Source organism: Pseudopipra pipra, chromosome 2 (genome assembly GCF_036250125.1).
Source record: "Pseudopipra pipra isolate bDixPip1 chromosome 2, bDixPip1.hap1, whole genome shotgun sequence".
NCBI classification, from domain to species: domain Eukaryota; kingdom Metazoa; phylum Chordata; class Aves; order Passeriformes; family Pipridae; genus Pseudopipra; species Pseudopipra pipra.
The window spans coordinates 4,443,749-4,462,726 of NC_087550.1; the positions used below are offsets into that span (position 1 = coordinate 4,443,749).

Here is an 18,978-nt window from a genome sequence, read left to right on the forward strand (position 1 = left end):
GACTGTGGCTCATTTAGGGAGATAAAATGATTTGTCTTTGTTTTTTGAACACCTCACTTCAAATCTGATACAGGTGGGAGCAAGACAGTCACTATTTTCAGTGTCTCTGCATCCCTCATTTTCTTTGCTCCTTTTTGCCCCCCGTTCTTCATCCACAATACTCATGGAACAAGATGATGCCTCCAGCCCATAATCCACCTGCTCCGCTTAGACGGCAGAGAGGTGGTATTTTCAGCAGGGTGGTTTGGTTTTTCTTTTTTTTTTTTTTTTAACCCTGTTCTTTATATAGCCAGCCATTTTGTTCTCTTTGGAGACGGCTGCTGCAGTCTGAGCAGATGTTCCCAGTGAACTGTGTGTGGTGACACCCAGCCTCCCCCCACGGCTGCGGTCGACTGAGGACCCAGCGAGGCGGCGGTGGCACGGACACAGCCTTCTCCACCGTGTTTGTCAACAGCCAGGCTCACCTGCCCCTCACCTTGGGTAAGTCCCACCGGGTGCCTGCGTGCTCTTTTCTATCCTGAATTATTTCATGCCATCTGCAAAAGTTGCTGCTTCACTGCTTCCCCCACTTTTCCAAGTCATTAATAAATATTAAGCACCAGCAGTGCACTCACAGCTCGCTGCCCAGCCTGCTCTCTCCAGCCCTGGAGGGAGAGAGCATCCCTACCTCCCTTGGCACCAATGAGACCCCCAGCATCACCTCCCATCCGTCCCCACCTGGGCTGCAAAGGGATCCAGCCCTCACACTGCAGTTTTGGTGGGCTGGAGGGGTGTTTTGGTCCCTGGTCAGCCAACGTTTCTGAAAGCAGAGCACAGGTTGCCCGACCTCAGCTGACTCACTCGGCTCCTCCACATTGCAAGGCACTCAATAATTCACAATGCTAAATGGCCCCTTTGGTTCAGGCTGAGCTTCCCATCCCATGGGACACCAGACACGGCACTGCCAGCCCCTGTTATCCGTACTGTCCTCCAGCCAGACCAGGAATGCAGCACATGGCAGAGGCCCCCAGACTGAGCTCCCAAAGGTCTCAAGGTACTACCCAGCCCCCTGAGGATGCTCTACTCCTTCCTATGGGGGAAGGAGAATGCATAGGGCTATGGAGGGAAGCAGTCAAGTGGTCCAAAAGTAATGGCTCTAGTAGGGATTTCTGTGCTGACTTCTTTGGAAGGAAAAAGAAGCAGCCTACCCTGGCTGTTGTGGGGCTCTGAAAGGGCCCCCACTTCCCCTCCCCACACACAAACAGACAAAGAGCAGGGTGGGTTTCTTTCTTCTACTCACTGCTCCCCTCCAGTTTCCCCCCTGTTTCTGGTCGTCCCCCCTTGTTGCACTCAGAAATCATTGTGTTGGGTTTGAGCCCCTTCCCCCCCTTTGCCTGGGGGGGCTGGGTGATGGCTGCATGCACAGAGCCTCTTTCTGTGGGGAGCTGGCATCTGACAGCCCATGGGACGCCTGTAGGCTTATAGATTTAATGCCAATAGAGGTGCTGACACACCAGCACTTGGCTTGCACAAAGAAAGATGGGTCTTTGGGGTGCTTTGCCCCTGCAGGGGCAGAGAAGGCAGCCTTGGGGAGATGGGCAGGATGAGAGCAAGGCACTGGGGTGCAGCCTTAGCCCAGCAGCACACCATGGCTCAGGCAAGTGGCTTCTGCCCCACGGCAGCCTCCACATCCAATCCTGCCTTCCATCTCAGAGAACGCACTCATCCCCTTCTGCATCCGTTTCTAGAGTTTTCCCTAGTTTGTGAGGAAGGGAAGGCTTGTTTTACTTTTGTCTCTAAAGAAAAACGGAAAGAAAATAGGAATTTTGTTCTGCAGGTCTCTGAAGCACTGCTGTCTACCAGAAGTAGCTGTTGACATCCTGTCTGTTTGCCCAAGGAGCAGAATATCCCACATGCTTTACCATCTCCCAGAGCTTTGGCTTTTATATCTCTTGTCTACCTCGTCCTACCTTTCACTACCTGAAGGGAGCCTACAAGAAAGATGGAGAGGGACATTTTGCAAGAACATGTAGTGACAGGACAAGGGGGAAGGGATTCAAACTAAAACAAGTAGGTTTAGATCAGATATTAGGAGGAAGTTCTTTGCTGTGAGGATGTTGAGTCACTGGAACAGGTCACGCAGAGAAGCTGTGGATGCCCCATCCCTGGAGGTGTTCACTGTCAGGCTGGATGGGGTTCTGAGCAACCTGGTCTACTGAAAAGTGTCCCAGCCCACAGCAGGGGGTTTGAAACTGGGGGATCTTTAAGGTCCCTTCCAACCCAAACTATTCTATGATTCCATGATTTTCCCTGAAAGGTCTAGGAGAAGAAGCCCTCCAGGACCACTAGCAGCTGTAGGGCTCCTAACACCCCAGGGAAGGGCATCTTCTCCAGCTGTCTTGCCAGCCAGTTCAGCAGCACACTCTTTGCCTTTAACAAGCACCAAGGAGCTGCAGCAAAGTGTCTTCTGCCCCGCTCCGAGCTTTGCAGGGGTTCAGGCCAGGGCTCTGTGTGCATTTTGCACAGCCCACAACACATTTAACCAGACTTGTCACTGTGCAGGGAAATTAGCCACTCATGCAGACTGCGAAGCCTTGTTCAGCTGCTCACTTTGAGAGCTTAGCCACACAAAAAAGTACTGTGCACGCATAGTACATGACTTTAAAGCAATCAAAATGTGCTCAAAAGAAAGTCAACTTTGCAGGCATAAGCTGAGAGAGCTCTTCATAGCAGAGGTTACTTCTCTGCCTAAATTCAGCCTTTCCTTCTTCTGGGTCTTGGCCAAAATACTGCTAAGAACATCACTGCTTCTTCCTAATTAGTCGAACTGCATTTCTTCCCATTTTCCAGAGAAAGCCACCTTTCTGCACGGACCCAGGCTGGAATACTGACTATTGTTTGAAAGGTGAACATTTCGAGCAACTGGGGAACAGGGGACTGGAGAGAAGACAAATGCCCTGGTTGCCCCTCAGCACCCTCCTGCTGCCACGTCCTCACAGCCTGCCTGTCCTGCAGCAGGGCACGTCTCTCCCTCTCCTTGGAAGAACTTTGGCTGCAAGCAATGGTAAAGCCTGTTTTCCTAAATAGAGAAGGGAAACAAAGGAGAGATTTCCCGGTCCCTCTTTCAGGCTCGTTTCTCCTAAAACTCTCTAAAGCAGTGCTACAAGCCCTTCTTTGATGTTTGCTTACATCCTCCTTTATCTGCTTCTGTGACATTTTTGTGGCTTTTCCTGCACAAAATGATACAGCTCCCTCCCTTACTCCACACTGGCCTCCTGTGCTTACACACTGTTACTCTCTTCTCTGGTCACACCTCTCCTGACCCACCGTTTGTACTGCCTGCAATTTGGATAGCAGCTCCTATCATTTCAGCTGTATATTTCATAAAGGGAATGTGTTCAGGGGTTTTTTTATATGTATCTTGAAAGAGAGTAGCTTTTAACAACAGCTCTTGCTGACCTCCCTGCTGCATCCAATTCATTTTCAAATAACTCAACTAGCAGGACTAAAATCTATATGAAATAATGCGTGCTACACATTCCTGAACATTTTTGCCTAAGGTTTTCTGTTGCTTTGAGGTTTTTTTCTCAGGTAGGGCCAGGAATGGAGCTGCCGAGAGGGGGTTTATAGATACTGTATTATTTGCATTATAACTACAAATCAAACAGGAAAAGAAAGAGAATGAGTGAGAACTTTTTCTTTTTTTTTTTTCCCTAAATCAGTTTGTAGTGAAAAGGTATTTATTATTCAGGATAATCTCCTTCTATTAGACATCACTATCTAGCTTTTCTTAGGCACATTTCTCCCCATTTGATTAATGTTCATCAGATTACTACAAATCTGATCACAGGCTTCATAGACTCCTTGAAGAAAGTCATGCTCCCACCCCATGATCCCCTCTTTTCTACTGGTGACAAGCTGATGCTGTACCTGAATACAATTGGTAATAGATGTGATGGTACCAGAATCTTCACAGCCTGCAAAACTATTCATGTTACAAAAAAAAAGAAAGAAAGAAAGAAAAAGAAAAAGGGTGACCAATCAACTCTTCAGGCAGCCAAAAAATTTCATTTCAGTATTGTCAAAATGAAGCATTTGGAACAATTTTTCATTTCTTTCTAAGCCAGAAGGTCTTAAATCCTCATGGATGGAATAAAGAAAGTGAAATACATGGCTTTTCCTCTTTGCTTTGCCATGTTTCAAGTTAGTTCATGTTTTCCTAATTTACTGTCCTGACAGGGTGTTGCCAGGAGTTGCCAGTTGCTGCATCCTGCCGAGTTTCCAGAGCAGAGGAATGAGTTGCTCACAGCTTCGCTACCCATGGGCTCTGCTGCAGCCCACACTGCCCCATCCAGGCAGCCCCCCGGCTTTCTACCAGTGTTTCTGCCCCAAAAGTGCCGTTCTTACTTTTCCACAGATCTTGTGCAGGGCAGCCCTTTAACCAGTGCTGTGCTGAACAAGAAAACTGTTTCCTCGGCGAGGGTATGAGCAATGTAAGCTCCTCTCCTGCATTTTACCAACAGGTTATTCCCACTGGAATGCTATTCTAGCCTAGTAGCTTCACTGGCCTTTCCTCCAGAAACACGGAGCAGTTTGTCAATATGGAGCTGGCTCTGGGATGCCTGAGACACACAGCACCATAGGGGCTGCCTGCAAACCCACCCTCCCTTGCCCACTGCAGCAGAGTCCTCCTCTGCCCCTCTCCATAGCCCATAATCACCAAGCACCACTGCCAGCATCTGAATTGTAAGTTTACAACCCGCCTAAATTGCTTTGCACTCCCCACAGATCTCATTCAGCATTTCCACCGTCACCCTCTCGCTGGGTATCTGTTTCAGATTAATTGCCAAGGATGGGGCAGCCTGCATTTGTCTGGATTGTTTCCTGCCCAAGCTGCTAACCTCAATAGATACAATTTTTTGAAAAGGAGTCCATTGGCAGACCATCAGAAAGGAAAACTCCCTGACGGTGCAATTATAGTTTAATGTGTAATAGCCATCTGGGAGACGCTGGGAAAGCCCAGGCATTTTGGGTGTGTGAAATGCAACTTGCTGCTACACATGGAAAAAACCGAAAAACCCACCAGAGAGGACTTTGCAACAGCCAGAGGTGAACAGATTGTGTGTGAACCAATAGCTCATGTCCATCTCCATCACTGATGCCGTGGGCAGGGAAGGCTCACAAAGAGAAATGTCGGCCAGTGCAAGAGAGGTGGGGACACCTGCGGGCAGGGAGAGCCCTTCCTCTTGGCGACGGGGCTGAGTGAGAAAATAACACCGACTTGCCCTGATCTTCGGTTCGGTGGCATTGATGGAGGGATTAATTCAAACTGATTGACCACAACTTCAGACTTCACGTCGCTGTCACATATGATTAAAGCTGATCAAATTGCTCAGTGCAGATAAATCCCCCGACAAGCGCAGCCCCGTTATCTGTCCCCGAATTATCAGCCGGCAGCCTGTCTGCTCGCGGGCGGGCTCGCTGCTCGAGCGGCTGTGACAAGCGGCTTGCGTGGAGGCATTTTAACATATGGCTTAGTTGGGGGCCTCTTGCTGAAAATATCCTACTCCTCACTCAGCATTTATATTGTGCCATTGGTCATGTAAGTCATCCTGTGTCGCTTCCAGTTAGGCACCGTGCTCCGTGCACGGGAGGAGCGTCCTCTCCTCATCGCGAGTTATTTGCAATCATACCGAATTGTTCCACGAGCCCATTATGCAACTGATAGGGTTCTTCAAGATGGCTTTGGGAACAACACCAGCCTGAGCATTCTGTTGTATTCATTCACATTACTCTAAAGGATAGCTTGCTTTCGTGAACATTTTTCTGGGTAGAAAATTTTTTTTTCAACAGAGTGTTTGGGAATAAAATGGGTCACAATCACTAAGGAAGACAGGCTGCATGTTTTATTCACAAGCACATTTTGTGAACGTTTATTGCTACATACACCCAGCTCTAGTGAAGATGGACATCCCTAGTTTTCCTTCTCCTTTGTTTCTTATTTTTGTCTCCGTGTATTATCTGCAACATATTGACATTTTCAGCTGCCAGCTAGAGGAGAAAAAAAAAAAGAAAAAAAAAAAGAGTTTCTGGGAAACTATGCAAAAGAAAAAGTTTTTTCCCTCCTAAACCTTTTCCTTAAATTCAATTATATCGCTCTCATCCGCAACAGTCTAATGGCCATTTACAGAGTCCATATCAGATGCAGCCACACAGTTTCTGCTGAGAGAAAATTTCTCTGGCAAAATGCCACTTCATTTACTGGTAAGTTGGTTTGCTCAGTGCATCTCAGCTTGAGAGATTTTCACCAGCTACCACACAGGATTGCCAGGATGAATCCCTGGCCCAGTCACAGTGCCGGCCCCATCCTTGATCCTCAGGGGAGTGCCAGGGACCCTCTTCTGTGCTATCAACCCTGGGAGCTCTCCCAGCCATTTGGCTTCCCTGGCCAGGTAGCAGCAGCTGGGTGTTTGTGGAAAATTTCTGTGCTGAGTTCTCACACTTCCAGGTTTCTGTCTTACCCAGCTCTCTTCTCTAAAGGCTGTTCTTTTCATCTTCCTCAGAAAGGTCAGTATGGAAAAGGAAAATTATTTTTTAAAAACAGCTCTAAGATAAAGATGAATTGGCAAAATAAAAAGTCTCACTTAAAAAAAAGGGGGGGAAAAGGAGGTGGAACAGGGAAAAAAATAAATGAATAGCCCCTTGGTTTTTATTTTACTACCCTGCCATCCAAACAGGCCACCCAGCATCTCCTTTCTACCAAGTGCAGGGGAAGAAGACAGACTGGCAATGCTCCTGCCATTGAAAACACAACACACTCCTGCTGCCCCTTCTAGATGAAGGTCTGTGAGCGTTATGGAAATCTTAATTTGTTAAGCAAGGCCCGCAGCTCTTCTTTGAGGTACCGAATTATTATTTCCATTTTACAGGCAGGGGAACAAGAACGGAGCCAGTGAGGGTGTTTGTGCGAGATCCCAGATGTTCTCCATTACGAACCCTTGCGCTTCCTGGCTGCAGCACGACCTGACTGAAGTGCTAAATAACATCCAGCATTTGTTCCTTTCATACATCCACACCAGCCAGTAGCAGGAAGCACAGTTGCAAACTCATGCAAACCTGGGAGGTCTGGGGAAGGGTTTGGGCTCATGAGCACATGTGCCCTGGGACCCAGAGAGCAGAAATGCCAGACAGATTAACCTGCTGTGCGACAAGACACACCTCCTGCCAAGGGGGGGGGCAAGGGCACGACTGCTTCTGGCTAGCAGGAGCATTTGCTTTGTAAAGAAGCAGGTTTCTAAGCACCTTGCTTTACTCCCCTGGCTGCAAAAGGGTGGGAGGAGAGGTGTGCAGGACACTGTCAGAAGAAGGGAGCAGCAGCAGAAAGGCAAAACCACCACCCACGTGAAGCCACAAACAGCAGTGGTGGCCTCCCCACAGCTTCCATGTGTGCTGCCTCACACCACATTCTCTACCACCCTTTCACCACAGGGTCCAAACAGTGTGTGGTGTTTATGCTTCTTTTACTGCACTGACATATAGTCACTGCAGAGGGGGAAAGAGGCAAATATTTACCCAGCCAAAGCAGGGAGAGCACAGCCATGATGACAGGCACAGAGCACACTCCCCCAGACAGATACAGCAGTGAATGATGAAGGTAGAAGAGTTATCCAAGACAAAGTGAGGAATCATGCTTGAAGCAGCACCACCACCCTTCTGGAGGGTGACGTGCACATACAAGAGTCTGTATGTGGTCTTTAAACAAACCAAACTCCTGACTCCTCTTAAATTACCACAAAAGTCCCACTGAACCCCCCAGTAAGCCAAGATTTATTTCCAAAGTTTCTCTACTCAGAAACATGACAATGCCTTGCAGTCTGCCTGTTTCATTTGGGGGTACACTGGGGATTGGAGTAGATGGCCTCCAGAGGGGGGTCCCTTTCAGCCTGAATTAAGCTTTGATCCTTCATTTCTCCAATTTTAAGGGAGATATCTGAGCCAAAGCACCACTCAAGCAACAACACTGGTCTTCACCACATAATCACTTTTATCCTCAGTGCATCTTTGAGGGAATTGTTCTTGGTTTCAGCTTGTAAAAACAACATCCCTGTGGAGATACAGCTGCAGCTGTGTTAATATAGCTGGTCACCCAGAAGCTTCTAAAGGGAAGCTGAACCATTTCAACTCACTTCACTAAGAGGATGCTGCCTCACCCTCTGCTTTTGGCCTCAGAGCCATGGCAGTGGTATGAAGGAGGGCTTTCAGTGTATGAGCCAGATTACCCCACACACACACATGCAGAGCCCAACTGGATTTCATAACAGGCTGAAAAGCTGTGGCCTCCCCATTAGCATCAACAAATCACCCTGCTTAACACACGGTATCTGTAATCACATCCAGTCCAGAGCACAGATTATGTTAGAAATGACCTTTTAAATCCAAATCACCTCCTCAAGATGCAAGGGGTTGTACAGAAGAGATTTTCTCTCCTTGGGTAGCTTGGATGCTTTCCTGTTACACAATGTCAGTCCAGAAGCAAAGGGAGGAGCTGTGCCTTGGGCAGCGTGTGCAGCTGCCCATTCACCAGGTTTTGTGCATGTAGAACTGCAGGTGACAGTAAGCTTGTGCAAAGACCCACCCAATGCTTACAAATAGCAACATGCTGCACTTATCAGGCTCCCGAAGCTGTGGGGTTTCCAACATCCTTTTCCTTTTCTTTCAGCTTGCCTTGGAGGTCACTCCAAAACGTCGCCGAGCACCATTCACCCACATCCAGCCCCAGCCACTCATCTTCTCGGCCACAGGACAAACAGTGTGCTCCAGCCTTGGCTTGCCTTTCCCCTCCACATCATCTGGGCTGACCTCTTGCCTTCCCACGCAGAACAGCTGGCTCCATCCGATCTGACATGTTTCCTGAGGACCTTCTGGGGGCTGCACCAGTTTTCCACTAACACTGTGCTTTGTTTATGCCCAGAGGTCTCCAGGTCAGGAGGCTGCTGGGGGTGGAGAGCCAGAGCCTTTGCTTTACTGTACACACAGGAGGAGAGGCAGAGCAAGACAAGCTGGAGATACTCCCCTCATCGTGGCAGCACCAGCTGCCATCCCCTGACGGAGCAGATGAGAGAGCTCGCTGAGAAAAAAAACAGCTTACACAAAACCTGGCTCTGTTAGACATACATATAACTGCTGTGACTCACCACAAGTTTGTGATGAAGGGATGAGAAGAGGGAAGCAAGTGGAAGTAGCACTGCTGTCACTGCTCTGAGGAGGCTGTCCTGGACCATGCAGGATGTGCAGTACATCTGCTGGACACTGCTTCCTACCTCATGCCTGTTCTGAACAGAAAAGAATAAATAAGAAAGGGGGAAAAAAGCAAAGAGCACATGCCCAGTTTAGGATCCTAACCCCAGTGAGAGACCCAGCAGACTGAGACCAGTAGTGGAGGAAATTGGGTTGGGTATCAAGGGGACTGCTGGCACAGCACTGCAGGGACAAGCCATGTCTTTGAACGTATTTCACTCAAAGGTTTTTTCCCTGCTATGGGGAAAACTCTCATGGCACAAAAATGGTGCTTAGTACAAGATGCTGCCACCCTCTGGGGCACTACAGATCCTGGCTATGTCAAAGACACATCCTCAAACTCAGCGTTCCCTTCCACACCACGTCACATCACACCACATCCCTTTCAGGCGAGTTGATATCCATTCATCCCGCTTCAGCAGAGCCTCCCATGACACATGGATGCATTTAGGGTCCATGAAGACAGGGAAGAGCACAAGTGCTTTTGCTGCATGTTGCCTGAGCATTAAGACAGGACACCACTAGCATTCGGGTATGCAAAGTCAAAAGCTGTTTTTGCACCAGGCAAGCCACTTACCTCCTCACAGCCCTGGTCTCTCAGTCTGAGGTGATTCACTTTGAGCAGCAGAAAGCTGTTATTTAAACACAGAACACAGCTGGGGAAGTACCTGAAATCTGGCAGGGGCTGAAGCCCTTGCCCCAGGGCTCGGGCCCTGCCCCTACGCAGAGGCTGGTGGCTCTGGGCAGGAACACCCCAGCACTTGCAAAAGCCCCAGCAAGGCTGATCCTCGAGAGCCCCAGGCAAACCAGGCAGCAGTCAGGTTTAAAAAAGCTCCCCAGGAATGGCTGGAGTGCAGTGCTTAACACTCAGCGTGGGGGTGAGGGGAGACCCTCATGATCTCCCCTTCCCTGATGCTGCAGCGCAGCACAGCCTGGCCTCTGCTCCCATTCCATCAACTGGGACCCCCTACTGCACGCTGTGCCCTCCCCAAAGCCACAAACCTTTGCTGATGCCGGCAAAGAGCCTCTCCTGTCCACTCAAGAACCCACATCACTCGCTGCTATCACTTGTTGCACCCCAGCTTTCCACTGCTCCCTCAGCTCTGGCATGGGAACAACCCACCCTACCCCCCAACAACTGGAGCAGGAGCACATCACCCAGGGCCAGGGTGTGCAGGTGAGCTGGATGTGGCCACCTGGTCCATCCTGGCAACAGCAGGGTGTTTGCAAGAGCAGTTGTCAGGGTTTTTGCTATTCCAAAGGGGATGGATACTGCACCTCCACCAGGGAAGGTCCAGTGCCTTGGCCCTTCATCACAGAGCATCCCACTGAAGGAAAATGTTTCATCAAAACGCTGCATTTTGTACCCTTAAAATGGAGTAGGGGGGCTCACTGAGGGAGCACACACAGAGCCCAGTTTAACAAGCCACACTTCACCCCAGGAAAACACCCTGGACTAACTTGATTTCGAGTGGCACATCTGCAGCACCTTGCAGCTCAGCTGACAGCCTGAACAAGCAGGAGAGACAGGCATTAAGGAAAACAGAGTCAGAAACAAGGGGGGAAAGAAAGACCAGAGGAGCAGAGACAGCCTGACAACAAAGGCTTGTCTGTTCCAGAGGAAGGAAAGTGTGTGCGTGTGTGCCTGTGCAAAGAAAACGAGTATTTTTTTACTTGAAGTTGTATGGACTATGTGAGAAAGGTGCCTGCATACACACAATCTGTAGTATGAATTTATTACAGAACAGTCAGTGTCTCTGTGCTTAATCATTGAAGATGAAGACGTAAGTGTGAGTTATATGTGCACTATCTGGGGACAGCTAGAGAGGATGAAATGTTTATTGCGTCATGCACTGACTAAGAGAGGGGGTGCTCACCTGAGGAAGGGAGTTGCAGGGTAGTGATGCAATTAGGGCGTAAGTTTATACAGCAAAGCCACACAGCAGAGCGTGTAAAAAGCATTTTCGGTAGAGATTTCATGCTTGACTCTGCAAGCACCCATGAGAAGTGAGGAGGAAACAGCCCATGTTTGGGGGCTGGGAGTGAAAAGAGTCCAACTCTGCACACGTGAAAGAGGGACAGACCATGGGATGCTCACAGTCCCAGAAGGGAAGCAAGGCAGGGATGCTGCAATATGACTGTATGTGTCAAAATTCACTCCAAACAGATGCCAGGAGCTTTATAATCTGGCTGATATTGGTGTTGCACCCAGCCTTCAGAAAACACGGCTTTTCAGGGAGCAACATTCAAGTATTAGCACAAAGAATAAGAGTCAGAGAATCATTTAGGTTGGAAAAGACCTCTAAGCTCATCGACTCCAGCCATTAACTCAGCGCTGCCAAGCCCACCACTAAACCATGTCCCTAAGTGTCACATCTACATATCTTTTAAACACCAGAGATGACGATTCAACTACTTCCCCGGGCAGCCTGTTCCAAAGAGGGCCAGGGTGTAGAGATGTCTCAGAAACACATCCAAGCCCGGCACTGCTTTCAGCCTGACGTTCTTGCTTGCTGAGGTGGGGTGTTTTCCTCCTTCCTGCAAGGTCTACCGTGGTTTGAACACAGGTGCTGTTTTACTGAACTCTGTATGTTTCAGGAAGCTTTTCAGAAAAACAAAACAAAACAAAGCAAAGAAAACAAACACCAAAACAAAAACAAACAAAAAACAAACAAAAACCATAAACAAAAACAAAACCAAACAACCAAAAAAAAAAAAAAAAAGAAAAAAAACCAGATAAGGTTTTGGCCCCTGAATGGCTGCGTGGTGACAAAACACTTGCATGTGCCCGTGTGTTTTATACATGAGCACATTGCTGGGGGCGCGCATGGGCATGTGCGCGGAGCGGGGGAGAGAATTTGGGGCAGGAGGGGAGGGGGACGGCGGCGGGATGCAGGCGGGAGAGGCGCCCTCGACTGCTGCCCGCACACCAAGCGGGGCTTTGTGCTCTCCTTCCATGGCACGAAGCTGCGAATTCCCAGGAAAATGAAAACGGCTTCCAGGGTTCATGCAAGAAAAACGGGGTTAGAGGAGGCGGGGGGGGGGGGGGGGGGGGAAGAAAGAAAGAAAGAAAAAAAAGGAGAGGCGAGAGCCCCACATCAGAAACAGGCACGGCCGTGCACGGAACAGTTGTTTCCAGGTGCCCTCTTCTGGCTTTGCGGGAGCTTCTCCTCGGGACCGCTCCGCCCGCAGCCGGCACGGCTCGGGGCACCGGGGCAGCCCCGTCCCGGGCATCGGGCACCTCCCGGGGGCTGGAGCGCTGAAACGGGGTGCTCTCGCTGACAACAGCCTTCCGCGGGCAAATACTCGGCACTGGTGAGGTCGCACCTCGAATCCTGTGTTCAGTTTTGGGCCCCGCACTCCAGGAAAGACACTGAGGTGCTGGAGCGTGTCCAGGGAAGGGCAGCGGAGCGGGGGAAGGGTCTGGAGCACAGGTCTGATGGGGAGCGGCTGAGGGAGCTGGGGAGGCTCAGCCTGAGGAAAAGGAGGCTCAGGGGTGACCTCATCACTCTCTACAACTCCCTGAAAGGAGGTTGTAGCCAGGTGGGGGTCAGCCTCTTCTCCCCAGATAACGGGTGACAGGATGAGAGGAAATGGCCTCACGTTGTGCCAGGGGAGGTTTAGATTGGATATTAGACAAAATTTCTTCACGGAAAGGATGATCAGGCATTGGAATAGGCAGCCCAGGGAAGTGGTAGCATCACCATCCCTGAAGGTATTTAAAAGATATGTAAATGTGGCACTTAGGGACATGGTTTAGTGGTGGGTTTGTGGTTGGACTCAATGATCTTAGAGGTCTTTCCAAACCTAAATGATTCTATGATTCTAAATGTGTTTGGGGCTTTTTTTTTTTCCTCTTTTTCCTAACCCCCATATCATCCCCACATGTGGAAACAGAATCTCACCAGGACCTTCCTCTACTCACCATCAGCTTGCATCACTGAACTTCTGTAGCCACCACAGTGGACACCATGGGCTGGAACCAGGGGGCAAGGAGTGATTTACACAGCAGAACAGAATAAGAGAAATAAAGTTATGAGTCCTTTAGAAACTAAACACTTAAATGTATTTATGCAGATGCAACCTGCAGGTTAATGTGCTTCCCAAAAAAAGACTAGGAGAGGGGCAAGAAGGAAGGGTAGAGACTAACAGCACATGGGTTGTTCTATGGTTCTATTTAAAATAGTGTTAGGAAATCCTTGCATCCTTAAAAACAAAAGCAAGCCAGTGCTGCTCATTTGAGAGAGTGCTTTCGGTTCCTTGTTGCCCCCTGCCTGTCTGGCGTCCCCGTTCCAGTTCCTCCACCAGAATTAGCAGTTTCAGATGTTCCAGCACCCCTGCTGTGTGAGGAACAAGGAAGCACATACAGGACAAACCCATCAGAAGCTGGGAAATACCTAAGACGAGCTGCAAGGCCCTACTCTCACCTCTGCCCTTCTGTTGCCACTCAGCCCCAAACATATCCTGAATGCTGAGTCTCTGACACTGGGTTTTGACTTTCAGAAAACAAGTTTTCTCAATGCACTCTCTGGGAAAATTCGAGGCAGCAGACAGGGAGGTTTGACACATGTTGTGGAAGTGGCAGGACACATCTGAGCAGCTGCAAGAGGAACAAAAACCTGATTCTGATTGTAGGGAAGATCACAGACAGAAAATAGCAACTCGTGTTGTGTTTCAAACACAAATAACAGAAATCAGGAGTTTAAGAGAAGTCTCTAGTAATGACCACTCTCCTTGGGGGCAAAACAAGGTCTAAATTAGATGGGCAGTTAACCATTATTCTATCTGTGCATTGGGCTGATCTCTTCTACAGTCACAAAATGCACTCTACTGGAGGAAAGTTCATGAGGGCCATCTGAGTTCATGAGTTTGAATGAGCTCCCTTTAAGCCTGTCCTGTGATAAACAAGCCTGACATAAACTATATATAAAGCCTGTAACAATAACAGCTTTTCCACTGCCTATTCTAGGGAAAAGCTTTATGGCCCCAAAATACTCCCAGGCCTATTAGTCGGGATGTAAATTAGTGCAAGGAAGGAGTAAAAGGCATGGGAGGAAGGGCACAGAGCCGTGGCTGAGCTGTGCTCATGTGGTCCCACTAGATGACAGCACCAACATGTTTTTGTCACCCCGTGCTCACACCAGCACCAAGCAGGCTGCTGCAGGCAGGACACCTGCTGCCTCCTCTCCTTGACCCTGGAGACAGTCGATAGCCCAGCTGAAGGAAGCATTTGGGCCAAATCTTCCCAGGCAGGGCATTGCACAGGAGCTGCTAGATAGTTCTGTGCTGTAAACTGTCTTCCCTGCCTAAAGGTGTGCACCAAAAGCTGACTAATAGGTGCTGTGTTCTGCATCCCTAAACTGTTGTCTTCATTGTATGGCCAGCCCACAAATTCCCCTTCTCCAGGGAGTCCAAGAAGCCATCAGTTCCCTGAGCAGCAAAGGTCTAGCTGCCCCTTGAGTGTGAGTCTGGCTTTGTGTCCCCTCCTCGAGCCACACTGTTCACCACCTGAGATAGAGACTTTAGCCCAAAACCACTGTAAAGGGGCAGCTCTGGGTGTAAAAATTTCCATGCTTCATGCACACAACTCACCTCAGGGAATGCCTTCAGCAGCATGTTTTAGGCAGGCATCCGTCCTGGCCTGCTCTGGGCTGTACCTGACCAAAAGGCTGACCCTAAAGTGATGGTAGCTCTTGCCAAAGCTGGTGAGAGACCCATGGCAGAGATCCATGGCCTGGGTTCCTGGCTGGCTGCCACACCATCTGCAGACAAGTTCCTGCTTCCAAGGCGCGACTGCCCCATGAGACCGTCCGCTCGCTCTTCACGCGCCCACGGGACACTCGGAGCTGGGACAAGGCGGGGAGCAGCCGTCCCACACTGGAGATGAGCCAAGTGCTCCAGGCTCAGACAGCTGTGCTCGTCCCCAGGCTCGGCCCACAGAGGGTCAGTGCCTGCAATGCATTCTGCAGAGCTGGGCTAAGCCTCACCTGTCCCACAGTGAAGTATCACCTATGTCATTTCTTTCATCCCACCTTCCTACAGGAGGGGTTTTTTTCCCAAAAGGATGAAGCATCTTCCTTTTATACCTTGGAGAAGCAGAGCTTTTGCTTCCCTTCTGGTCAATCTAGGCCTGTAAACCATTCTTCTATACTATTTCCTTCAGCAGCTCATGCCCTTTAAAACTCCAGGAGAAGGAGAGGGCCAGCAGTTCTCGCTGCTTAACATGTGTGTACATATGTTGAGTCAGTTGAGACAGCTGCTTTGGTGCCCGCCAGTAGTGGTGCACTTTTTCATCTCCAGATAAGATATCATGCCTGCATTTGCCTAAGGTGCTCTGTCACAGATGTTCTTCTCTGGCACAGATGCTTTGAGACAAAGGAGATTCACAGCTGCTTCTTTTACAGTTGTCTCTCCTCACATGTTGACATGCCCTCTAACCCTGGCGCCTGTGGCTCTTCAGAGATGCAATTTAGTGGTTTTCCAGTGTAAGAGAAATCCAGTTTTCCTGATGTGATGCTGCCAATATCAACAGAGATGTCTACTGCAGGTAACATTTGATATTCAGACACATAATATATCCAGCCTCTTTTCCCTAGAATATGCCAGATAAGCTGTACCTGTGGTACAGGGATGCCACAGAAGAGTGGTGGGATGGACAAGAACTAACCTGATAAGAGAGTGTAGTTTGGCAGCAGCAGTCAGGGACATATTTGCTGTTCTCAGCAGCATCAGACTAGGCAGCCCATATGTGGCCTAAATTTCTAGGCAAGATGAGATGTCTGATAAAGGAAAAGGGTGGGGACACCATTTATTTCCACCCCTTTTCCCTTATTAAGCAGACTTCCCTTTGGAAAACCTTGGATTCCTAGTAACTCCTCCAATAGTCAGTATTTAATTTCCACTGCAAGGCCTAAAGGCTCCTACAGGTTCACTTGCTGTGCAGACAAGTTTCCTTCCCGACAGCGCTTCTTTAAAAAACTCCATGTTACCCAGTTCCTCTTTTGCAGTGGCTAGCTTTAGGCTAAGCCTGTCTTTTTACAAATGGCTAAAAGAAAAACAGAGTCTATAGAAACCGTAAGCTCAGCAAAAGGGTTTCAGAGGTTTTGCTGGCTGAGCTTTGGGTTTGAGGTACAGGCTCTTCCCTTTTAGGGTAGGATCCACGTCCTCATTCTGCCATTCACTCACGATGGCCCTGGCTACTGAAATCACCGAAGCCAACTGAAACGGAAGGTTTGGCTGCTACGGTGACTGGTGTGTCTGCAGCACACCGGCCTTGCAGTCTCCCTTACCGTTTGTGCACAGCCATTCTCGGAGACACAGCTCCCTCAGGTGGTGCCTATAACAGCTGTAAAACCTCCAGAAAAGCAGAGATGGAAGAAAACAGCAGTGCCAGCATAAACATACAAGTACTCCCTTCTCATACAAGTGGAGAAATCAGCATCCCACTCCCAGCAGGAATATTAACAAGAGCATCACAGGAGCATCCCAGGCCTACAGACCATCCCTTGCTCTCCCACTTGCCAGGGCAGGGCGAGCCACCAAGGGACAGGCAAGACACACCATCATTGTGAGATGAGGGATCAGGAGTAAGAACAGAGCAGGGGCAGAGCAGGGCAGGCCCCCAGTACCCTGGCACAGAGTTTCTTTCTAGGGCAGGAGCTTAGTGAGTTTCTTCCCAGTAGGATCCTCCAGAAAACCTGCCAACAAACACAAGGGGCCTCTGGGGCACCCAGCCAAATGGGGAGTGGGCTGAAAAAGGCTTTGGGAAGAGCCCATCATGGAAGCACTTGAGGTGCATGCATGTTTCACTCCCTTATTTCATTCCCACTCTTCACAGGTGGTAAGGCTGGTGCATTAGGACGACTGGCCCCTGAAGAGCCACAGGATGAAACGTCCAGGACTGCTGCTGTTAGCAACTGGAGTTAGAAAACCCCCTCTTCTTCTGTTAAAGACAAAATGAGCTTTCCTGTGAAGAGTGGGAATGAAATAAGGGAGTTCTTGTTTGCCAACAAGTTCCTATGGAAGGGCGCCCTGGTCTCCAGCTTTTCTTTCATGAAACATGCATACACTGGTGTTCAGCCAGGGAGTGCCAAGCACAGGAATGCTGTTTTGGGATGCCTGCAGGCAGGTTTGTTTCAGAGCTGTGTCCCTGCAGGGGTTTGCAGTGGCCATGCCCAGCACATCTCTACTCACACCCCTCTGCTTTGCACCGTGCTCGCTCGCCTGCCCCACGCCACGGGAAAGGACTGGGAAGGAAAGCAGGTATTTGTGTGGGAGGCCAGGCAGCAGCCCGAAACACTTGCCTGCTGTTATTGTGTGGGCATAGAAAGCGTGTGGGAAATGCAACCAATGAGCATCTCTGTTGTGGGGTTATCTCTTCCTGTTATCTCAAAACTACATTTCGGATACACCGAAGGCAGAAACTGTCGAACAATGTCACCCACACCAAAGGCGGGTCAGGCAGCGGCTCCTCAGTGCTGCTGACACCAGGTGGGCAGGATAAACCTCCCCTCAGTCATTTGTCTGCCCTAGTCTTTGCTTTCTCCTTCCCTCTGCAGGTGTCAACTGGTAGATCACTCTGGTGATGCAGAGGCCAGGGAGGGAGAGCAGGGCCTGCCAGCACTGTGGGCTCTGGGCCGATGGTGCTCATCACATGCCCAGAGAGACTCAAAGAAGGGGGAGCTGGCATCAGCTGTGCACTCCCCATGCCAGAAGGCAGCAAAGAGGTGTAGTACCTCTGTCAGAGCCAGGGATCACTGACAGCGCTGGCAAAGGCTGCCAACAGCAAAGCAACCTGAAGCAGGGCTTCTTGGGGTAGGCACAATCACGAGGCATGATCATGATCATGCTTTGAAGCCATGAGGGCACCTTGGAAGTCCCCTCTCCTCCCTTAGGCTGACATGTGCATAGGTGGAGTCCTGAGGTGTTGTTTGAAGAGGAAAAATAAACTGCTCAGAGTGGGTGTTTTGTAGGAAAGGAAAGCTAGAACAGACAGTATTGCTGCAACGGTGCTGCCTGGGGAAGGGTAACAGGAGGTGAGAACAAGGCAGTTGGTCCTCAGATTAAAAAGGGAGGGGGAAGCAGGAGGCCCAGCAAGGCATGCAATGCATGCCCCTGCCCAAAGGGTAAATCCCAGTTCAGATGAGAGCTCTGCATGGAAAGACACATTCCAGGACTGCAAGTCAGTGTCTTTTCCCCATAGCATAATTTCAGCAAACATCCCAAAAAAGACATATGTACTAGCCATGGTTTCCTTCTTGACCTTTGACTGGCTCAGAGTTTTATTTTAGTTCAGCCTGGACAGGCTAATACCCAACTGACACACAAGCAGGTCTTGTCTGCTTTACTAGAAAGGCCAAGTTTGGGCAGCAAGTGCTGCTGATACCACGTGGACTAACACTGGGGTAGAAGATTTGTATCTTCTACAGAACCAACAATTTTTTTGTGTGTGCCTGCTCAGCCTGCCCATCTGGTGAGCACTGCAGAACCACAGCACGACTACAGACCTGCTTTGGGCACGGGGCTGCACTTCCCTCCCATTTCTTCAGCGCTGGCTCTGCAGCACACCACCAAGCAAAACTGTCCCCTGCTAATACCCAGGCAGCATGAACTGCATCTCTCTGAACAGGGAGGATGAGGCAGCACATGGATAAGGACAAGCCCAGCATGTCAGTCATCTTATCTCATCCCCCTTAAGAGAAT

The 18,978-nt window shown here is 49.6% G+C and overlaps 1 long non-coding RNA gene across 1 annotated transcript; it reads left to right on the plus strand.

Annotated features, from left to right (window-relative positions):
- The first annotated feature begins 378 nt into the window (after positions 1–378).
- LOC135406517 (uncharacterized) lies at positions 379–9,348 on the plus strand. The gene is made up of 3 exons (XR_010426315.1): positions 379–480; positions 2,830–3,043; positions 8,699–9,348. It is a non-coding gene; the product is annotated as an uncharacterized LOC135406517 (long non-coding RNA).
- The last annotated feature ends 9,630 nt before the right edge of the window (positions 9,349–18,978 follow it).